Source organism: Nanorana parkeri, unplaced genomic scaffold (assembly GCF_000935625.1).
Source record: "Nanorana parkeri isolate BGI_ZX_2015 unplaced genomic scaffold, ASM93562v1 scaffold1168, whole genome shotgun sequence".
NCBI classification, from domain to species: Eukaryota; Metazoa; Chordata; class Amphibia; order Anura; family Dicroglossidae; genus Nanorana; species Nanorana parkeri.
In genome coordinates this window covers 482,752-492,846 of record NW_017307436.1, presented here as the reverse complement: position 1 = coordinate 492,846, position 10,095 = coordinate 482,752, and positions in this window count along the sequence as shown.

Sequence of the window (10,095 nt, the reverse complement as noted above, 5' to 3'; positions counted from 1 at the left end):
TAGTTAGATTTTATGTGATTTAAAGCGCTGTGCAAACTATTGGCGCTATATAAATCCTGTACAATAATAATAATAATGTGAGCTTCAATTTTACATGGGGTAAATTTTATATATTTTATTATTATTATACAGGATTTATATAGCAAGATACAGACAAAAATGCGCCTTCTAATGGCTTGTGAATACAGAGCCTCACAGTGAAACTGGTTGTTCAGCAGTACATCCGCAGAAGTGAGTAGCAGATCCACAGAATACATGCAGGCAAGCCCACTGAGACAACACACTGAAGGCCTCAGTGCGCTTTTGGGGGCTCCACCCTTTTCTTCAGATCCGATATTCTGTGGATCTGCTACTATCTTCTATGGATATACTCCTGAAGGACCGTTTTCACTGTGAGGCTCTGTATTCACAAGCCATTAGAAGGTGCATCTTGTCTTTTGTATCTTGTTGCTCTCTGATGGGTGAGATGCTGTCTTCTGGTGTGCAGCGACATTAATGGCGGGATTTTAGAGCTATCCTTCAGCGCTGTGGAAGAAAACTTGTACATTGTGTAGGATTTAGGCTCCATTCACACATGAGCCGTTTCCCACATGTATTCAGCCATATGAAAATGCGTGGAACCGCTCTAAACATAAAAATAACAATGTATTTTAATGTGCATTGTTCAGACTATTCCAGTACAAAACTGTGCGTCCCACAAAATAGTCCAAGCGCAATTTCAGTGGTGGATTCTGCACATTCGCGGCTATAGTAATAGCTGCAGTTGAGCGGAATCCCTGCAGTTGTAAAGATTTTTGTGTTTTCGGGCCGTGCAGTCTTCCACATGGAAAACCACGCTGGAAATGCTATATGTGAATGGAGGCTTATTAGTTTGTGCTGCGCTTTACAAAATAGAGGGAGACAATACACTCAACAATACAATTTCAATACAGGGTTAGAAGGGCCCTGCTCGTGAAAGCTTACAATCTAGTTGGAGGGGCAAGTGATACAAAAGGTAATAATGGTGTGGGATGATTAAATGGAAGAAGTGAAAGGTCGGTTATGTTGAGGTGGAACAGGCAGAGATGAGTTTTCAAGGATTGCCTAAAGGTGGACAGAGTAAGAGATGAGCGGACAGATTGGGATAGGGAGTTCCAAAGGATGGGAGACACTGGAGAAATCCTGGAGGCAAGCATGGGAGGAGGTGACAGGAGAACAGGAGGTCTTGGGAGGAGCAAAGTGGGCAGTTTGGGTGATATTTTGAGATGAGGTTAGTGATGTAGTTTGGGACATAGTTGTAGATGGCTTTGTATGTTATTGTTAGTATTTTGAATTTTATTTGTTGGACAAGTGGAAGCCAGTGGAGGGACTGGCAGAGAGGGGTGGTGGATGGTAACCGGTTTGTAAAGTGGAGAGTCGGGCAGCAGCGTTCATGATAGACTGAAGGGTGTATAGCCTGTTTAGTGGTAGGCCAACAAGGAGGGAGTTACAGTAGTTGAGGTGAGATATTACAAGGGAGTGAATGAGAAGCATTGCAGTGTCATTTGTAAAAAAAAATGGGCATTTTTTGGAAACGTTACGGAGGTTGACTGCAAAATTTAGATAGTAATTGGATGTGGGACTGTAAGGAGAGCTCAGAATCAAGGATTACACCGAGCACTGTGATCATAGTGCTGTTGATTGTGATGGAGAAGTCGGGGGAGGAAGCTCAGTTTTGCACAGATTTAGTTTGAGGAAGTGGTATGACATCCATGGTGATGTGTCAGCGAGTAGATTAACGATGCATGAGGAGATAGAAGGGGTGACCTGAGGAGTGAAGAGAGAAATTTTGTCACAATCTGGGAACCTGGGCAGTAGGGATCGTGAGCTCCGGGTTTTGCAGAGCAGTCCGGAACAGGGAACAGGCATAGAATGCTGGTCTTGTGGATTGAAAGTACATACTGTGACGATATGGTGATCAGTTTGAGTTAAATGTGTATTGGTGTTGAGTTATGTTTAATTGTGTTATTCTGGGTAACCTGTTTATGAAAAGACTTTCAGCACCATCCCTCATTATCTCCCTTTGTACTCTGAAGGAGCTCAGAACAATGACATTCTGGCCAGGCTCCTGTTATGGATCTGATCTCATCGCTTGCTGTATAAAAGTTTGTGCAGTTGCTCAATAAATCAGAGTTTGTTTCACCCTACACTTGTGTCTCGACCAGTGAGTGGGGAAACTCAGAGCTACAGATCAGCGGGTTGCAATATCTCCTGAGCAAGGAAGAAGACAGCAGCGGACATACTCATCCTGAGTACGGGGGTCCGTCACATTGGTGGCAAGCGGTGGGATGCTCTTCCTTGCCTAAGGAGATCTTCAAACCACCACCGGGACCAAATTTTCTGCTGACATAGGAGAAGAGCCACAGTTGCCTACGGCCATGGAAGCGCTGGCCCAGCTGGACTATCCTGGTTCTGCCCAGGATGTGCTGGGAAGGAGAGACGCTTTGCGCCGGGAGATCTGGAGGGAGACTCTTCAATTGCAGCAGCACTATTGTGGCAAGGTCCTCCCTACATCCCAGGAACGATACTGGCTGCAATGGGACTTGCGTGTGCCTTTCCTGGGAAAGCAGCCCCGGGAGGAATGGCTGGCGGAGATGGATTGGCTGCTCCAAACTGAACTGATGCTGGATGACGGGTATCGGGCGCTGCAGTGGTATGTCACCCAATTGTGTCCATGGCTGGAGAACAATGATCCCACAGAGGGCTATGACTTCCGTGGCCCATGACTTATATTTGAGTCGCTCCAGGAGGATCCACAATTTGGGAGTGCACAGGAGTGGAGATGGGAGGACATACGTGATTTTAGGGAGTTGGAACTCCCTAGTAAACTCGGATTGAGGACTGATTTGGACTTTTTAATTACTCTAGAATGGGAGCTGGAACAGGCATACAAAAGACTGTTCGACACTGCTCAACAGCATGCCCCAGCAACCACAGAGTCATGGAACTACTAGTCCCAGCTGAAGAGCTGGCATCAGGGCAGAGCGCTGTTGACCTCTGCCCAGCACCAAATGAACCTCTGGAGCTCCAGAGAGCCAGGGCAGGCAGCCCCTCCCCCCAACAGCAGGCTGATGCAGAGGAACTACTGATCCCAGCTGAAGAGCTGGCAACAGAGTGCCAGGGAGAAGAGGTAGTCAACCTCTCTCCGCAGTGGCAGATCAGCAGTCCGGGAGAGGAGGTGGTCGTCCTCCCTCCCCAGCGGCAGATGAAGTTCCAGGGAGGAGAGGTAGCAGACCTCCCTCCTCAGCAACAAATTGGGATACAGGGAGAGGAGGAAGCCCTCGTTCAACCCCAACAGCAAGCCAGAACTGAGGATGTGGTTTCCCCAGCAGAAGTGCTGACACCAGGGCAGAGCACCACTGGCCTATGTCCTGCAATGTTGTCTGCTCCAACCTTCATGGGAGAACAGGAAGCCAGCCTCCCTTTCAGCACGTGGCTTTGTGGTCCGGGAGAAAATACCAGCTTTATCTCTCTCCAGAGGCAGCATGTTTTTCAGAAAGGATCAGGCGACATCTCTCACCAGCAGCAGAGGCAGGGGGTCCTTTGGATGGAATATGTGGACTTATGCTGCCCGACAAATGCAGGTCCAGACCTGTTGGGGGACTGGGACCTAATTAGCCTACCTTTTGGTGGGGAAGAAATGTCACGGAACCCACCGTGACCTGGGCTCCTGGAGGGGGTTTGGCGGCCAGCCTCCTTCCCAGCGACTATGGACCCAGGATTATGGAGACCCCCTTTGTTTGGTTGAACCGGGTGTCCGGGGCCAATGGACAGCTGTTGCGGTGGAGCCTGGCCCTACAGCCGTCCAATTTCACAATTCAAAACCGGCTCTGGAAACCCAATGCTAATGACAATAGACTATCTTGGCAAACGGAACGGGAAGGGTGACTGTAATATCATGGACATCCCCAAGTGGACCCGTAGAGGGTCTCACCGGGTCTGCCATCCTTTAACATAGGGGAGCTATGTGACGACATGGTGATCAGTTTGAGTTAAATGTGTATTGATGTTGAGTTATGTTTAATTCTGTTATTTTGGGTAACCTGTTTATGAAAAGACTTTCAGCACCATCCCTCATTATCTCCCTTTGTACTCTGAAGGAGCTCAGAACAATGACATTCTGGCCAGGCTCCTGTTATGGCTGTCTGGAGCTCGTTAGCAGGGGAAACCCTGTGGTGTTGAGCAAACCGATTGTCTGGGGAAGGCAGGGTGGATGTGATGGGATTATAATCTGATCTCATCACTTGCTGTATAAAAGTTTGTGCAGTTGCTCAAAAAATCAGAGTTTATTTCACCCTACACTCGTGTCTCGACCAGTGACTGGGGACACTGAGAGCTACAGATCAGCGGGTTGCAATATCTCCTGAGCAAGGAAGAAGACAGCGGCAGTCATACTCATCCTGAGTACGGGGGTCTGTCACACATACGTTATGCTAAACACAGGGGACTGGGAACAAAGTGACGGCACAGTAAACGCGAGTGTGTCAGAGGTGCAGGGTCTAAGGAGGGCCTAGTCTTCTCCAGAACCTCTGATGGTGAGGACGTTGTGCATCAGGCCAGCTCCCGGGTTGCGGCCCTCCAACACACCCCTGCAAATACTGCTTACAGAAGTGCAACGAGAAAAACGCAGGGTGTCCAAGATAGTACAGCAGTGGGACCACTGGACTAGTGGCCAGTAGGACAGTGCCCAAGAGGTGCGGGAAGGTTGCAGTGGGTGCACAAGGAAAGACTTAGTACAGGACACACTGGGGAATGGCGTTTAGTCAAGATACACAAACAGATACAAGGAACGTGCAACACTGAGACACAGGGCACAAGGAATGAGCGTAATGCTAGGAAAATGTGTTATACAAAGGTGAAGGGCAGTGAGGCGGATGCACACAAAGACTATGCGAACACAGAAGTGAGCTGTATGGGAAATACACAAGACGGGGCCTAAGGAGGATAGGACATGGCTCCCAGAGAGTGAGGATGGGCATACAGGGAGATACCCACAAGTAAGTCACAGTGCCACACACGTTATCGGGACATCCCTAGTTTTAGCAGTTTGTTACTATGTTTTAGAAGGACAGTTTCTTTGCAGTGTTGCAGACGAAAGCCACATTGAAAGGGGTCAAGGGGGGGTCAAGGATGTTGGTCGTGTTAAGGTGGCGGGTCAGGCGGTTGTAGACTAGGCATTCAAGAAGTTTAAAGGTAAATGGGAGCAAAGAGATGGGTCTCAAATTGTTCAGACTGGTGGGCCCCACTAAGGACTTTTTTAATATTGGCCATCAATGCTTAGAGGGGTAGGGACGATGTAGTATGCAGTAGAAAGGGAGGGATTGAAGATGTGAGTAAGATTGTAGAATAGAGCTAGAGGGTAACTGGAGTAGATTTGAGGGAATGGGGTCCAGGGGTCAGGTAGTTAGGTGTGTGTTGGACAAAAGAATAGCAACTTTGTCTGTGGTAGCAGGATCAAATGAAGGGAGTATTGAATGTGGTGATAGACAAGGTGTATTAATAGTGGAAGATGTCTGGACAGTGGAGACTTCATGGCGAATAGCATGAATCTTGTCTTTAACCCCTTAAGGAAGAAGGTAATTGTCCAAGTTCTGAACGTAAATGAAGCATAGAATTTGAGCTATATGTCTCTTTAAAGGAGAACTATGAGATGAGTGATTTCCACTCACCTCATAGTTCTAGCCGACCTGTGACAATGAGACTGTCACAGGTCGGCTCAGTAGATCGGGAGGTGAGCGAACACATACCAGGTTCGCTCACCTCTCGATCCTGTCACGGCTCCCTGCCGTGACAGGGGGAGGGCTGGATTCCCCTCTCCCCGCTCCGATCTGCCAGCGCTGACTGGCGGAACGGACGGGGGAGGGGGCGGGTACAGCTGGCTCTGCCTCTAGATAGGCAGAGCCAGCTGTCACTCACGCAGCTGGGCGGATCCCGTCATCTACGTCGGGATCCGCTCCGGCTGCGGCGTCTCAGTATACCGCGAGCTATAGCTCGCGGTATACTGAGCTTAGGGTAACGGGAGGACGCTAGTTTGTGTCCTCCCGTTACTCTAAGGAGAACTATGGGGAAAAACACTGACCCCATAGTTCTCCTTTAACCATAATTTACCTCTTTCACATAAGTGCACCCACACTTATTATATATTGTTTTTTTAGAGGACAAATAGGGCTTTTGTTTGGCATCAAATATTTATAAATAACCTGTAATTATATATGATTACAATCTAACCAGTTATGAGAAATTAAGAAACTTACATTTTTTCAAAACATGCACATACATTTTATTGGGGATATCATAATACTGATACGTATTACTGCAATAAATAAAATAATTAAAAATGGGTACAACTAACAAGGGTAAAAGGGGTTATTTTTTTATTATTACTTGTAGGACACGGACTATTTGATAAACCATCCATTTATTGACAGATTTTGTCTCTCAGACACAAGCACTTTCGGGGGCGGGCACGGTCCCCTTCATCAGGCTCAGAATGACTTGGACACTTGGTAGCACTGATCTACTGTACTTCTTTTGCCTCAGATCACACAGAGGAGAAAGAAGCAGAGACAGTGCTGATAGCTAATGATTTGAATCATTGGCTGTTACAATGTATCACTCGTGAGCCGAATTAAGACTGCCTAAGAAGCCAGTCAAGTCCCCGCATCACATCCCGGTAGGTAAGTATGACGGGGGGTGGTTTAAAAGTTAGGACGTTCCATGCTGTCCTAACGTCTTTATAGCCCATGTTTTCCAGGATGACATGGAACGTCCTAAAGAGGTTAAAGTGATTGGCAGTCTCCTGGACAGTGAGTGAGTTGGTTGGAGGAGGCAGAGGGGGGACGTAGTAGGAGGTTAAAGGTAGAAAAGAGTTGACAGGGACTAGATAACAGGGTGTTAATGAGTGTGATGAAATAGGTCTGTTTGGCTGTGTGGAGGCAGGTACTGTATTTTTTGGAGGGCAGATTTATATAGGGCGAAGTCTCGCAGGGATTTGGATTTACACCATAGTCGCTCAAGAGCGCGACTGTCTTCTGAGTTTTCTGGTGTCTTATGTTAGCCAAGGTTGCAGTGGATGGGGCAAGTGTGTCCCTACAGGAGGAAAGTGAGCTATTGTAGAGAGAAGTGGCGAGGACAGGGGTGTGATTCTATCATAAAGGTGGTCTGTTGCAAAGTAAAGAAGAAAAGGGTTATTGTGGCAAAGGTTTCTACGGCGATTGGTTTGAGTGGTAGGGGCTTAACGATAAGGACAGTGTGAAACTGATGAGGTTGTGATCACAAAGCGGAAAAGGAGTGTTGAAGAGATCGCAAGGAGTGCAGAGGTGAGGGTGAAAGAATATGAGATCAAGGGTGTTACCTTGATTAGAGTCAGTTAGAAGTGTTAGTCCATTGAGTTAGGCCAAAGGAAGAAGTTAGGCTGAGTAGCTGAGAGGTTGCTGATGTGTTAACATTACCAGGGACATTAAAGTCACCAAGAATAACAGTGGGTGTTTCAGAGGAGAGGAAGTAGGTTAGCCAGGCAGAGAAGTTGTCAAGGAAGCGTGACACTGGTCCTGGGGGCCGATAAATCACAGCAATCCTCAGAGAAACTGGGGAAAAGAGACGTATACCCTGAACTTCGAAGGGGTTAAGGGTGTACGAAGAACTTGAAAAGTGCATTGTGGGGATAGAAGGATTCCAACTCTCCCTCCCTTTCATCCACTGCTTCTGGGTGAGTGAGTCCAGTGGAGACCACCATGGGAAAGCCGGCGAGTCAGAATGCTGAAGTCAAGTTTCGCTAACATCAAGTAGGTTAAAGTAGTTGGAGATTAGGAGGTCATGGATGGAGGTGAGCTTGTTACAGACTGAGCAGGCGTTCCAGAGGTCGCAGGAGAAGGGGGGAGTGGATCCTGGGAAAGGAATGAGATTGCTGGAATTGCGGCTGCTGCCAGCGGAAGAAGGGTGTTGAGCGTGCTGATACTTCGGGAGCTGAACGGGCTATAGTGAATAGCCGTACAGCACTCCTTCGGTTCTACTGTACCGAAGGGGTCCTGGGGCCGAAGCTAGCCAAAGGATCGGCCGAAGCAATGGCTAGATCCTTCGGCAGCTTCGTGAATAGACCCCATAGAGTATAATGTCTGGCTGTGCAGTCCCCCATAAGAGCATCTAAACTTATTCTGAGATGGGGTGAAGGCATGATAACCAAATATTCTAATGGTAGTTGATAAGAGACACATGCATGCTAGCTACATTGCCAGGACTGCAGTTTAGAATTATAAAGATAAGAAAGCCTCTTTGATCATGCAAGGAAGGTAAAAGTTTGTCTATGTATACAAGTTTCAGGATCTTGATAACAGCATTTACCAGGCATGAATATAAGCAGTTTTCAGCTTCAATCATACACAGCAAGGAAAAGGTTAAGTTGAGCTTGATAACAGCATTTACCTGTGGAAGAGCAGAGAAGAGTGGAGATTAGATGAGGGATTAAGATGAAATTATGAAAGTATATATTGGTTCTGCTTTAACAGGTCAAAACAGAGCAAATTATTTTTTTTAGGCTTTACGTACATTTGAATAAATTCTCCATTTGCAGTGTGAAGTTTTTATTAGTCCATATCAGGAAAGCAGCATAGGGTGTTAATGCTGCTCTTCCATACAGTACAATAAATAAGTGATGTTTCCCTAGGACAGGCGGCCATTTATGTAACAATGGAGAAGCCAAGCTTGAATAGAGGAGGGGGGTTGAGACATCTATTGCCTGCCACATACAATGCTGTTTTAACACCTCTCTCTGGGCAGGTCATTAACACCTAGCTCCAATTATGCAAATTAAATCAACACCTGTTTGTGACTAATAGATTATGTGGATTGGAACAACATTCCCCATATTTATCCCCAGAGAATGTTTGAAAGTCAATCTGAATTGAGAAAGCTGGTTGGATGACCAGTGAAACGTCTTCAAGAAAAATACATCAAGTCTGGTTGCCTTGACTTATTTTTTACAGATATACCATGACCTGGATGAATGAGAGCCTTCACAGACACCCTAGGACAGGGTGTTTTCATGTTACTGGCAGGATCACAAGGTTAAAATAAAGGAAAAAGCTTAAAGAAAGGAAACAATTGCAGCCACCAAATCTAAGGACTAGTAAGCTGTAATACATAGTATTATTTTTTGTTATTGGGTTTAGATATATTTTAACTTTGTAGTCAGTGATGCTTTTGAGCAGTAGATTGCACTGATTGTTCTACATTATAGTTTTTGTCTATGCCTAGGGATTTATATGGTGCTTTTGTTAGCAGCAACTTTTCTGAGAGATTCACAGTTCAGTAATGTACTATAACTGCCAAAAGAATTATTGGATTTGGAAAGGTGGAAAGCCACATATGAAATTCTTCTTATAATATACATTGTAGGAACAATAATCATAAATGTTTAACCTAGGATTTAAATATGAGCACAAAAAATTAGGAAAAAGATTCTGCTGTATTGTAAATGTATCCCAAATGTTTAATTTTATTTTTGTTTTTAAAAACAAAGATAGATTTTTTTAGGATGTTTTAGCAAAACAGTTCATGTTAAAGGAGAACTATGGGGTTAAGTCTTTTCCCCATAGTTCTCCTTAGGGTAACGGGAGGACACAAACTAGCGTCCTCCCATCACCCTAGAATCAGTATACCGCGAGCTATAGCTAATAAAACTATAAATTACTGTATTTCGCTAAAAAGAACAATTTTACATTTATGCAAAATAATCTCTCCAAATGGATATTGAAAATCCTTATGTGCAAATGCAGTGATTTAGCCACAGTATTCTTGCTAGCTCTAGGTAAGGGCAGTGAAAAATGCATATTTCTTCGAATTAGAGCTGAATCATCTGCAGGGCAACTTAAAATGTCACTAAATTCAGGAGTTAAATCTTAAAAATACATACAAGTACCCTAACAAATAACAAAAATCCTCAAATCATCTCTGCATTGGTGCTGACACTGTCCTTCCTTCTGGACAGGGCCGGATTAAGAGCATCATGGGCAGGGCCGTATCTGCCGCGAGCGGCAGATTCCGGCAGGGCGGCAGATGTACCGGCCCGCGGCCCGCGAG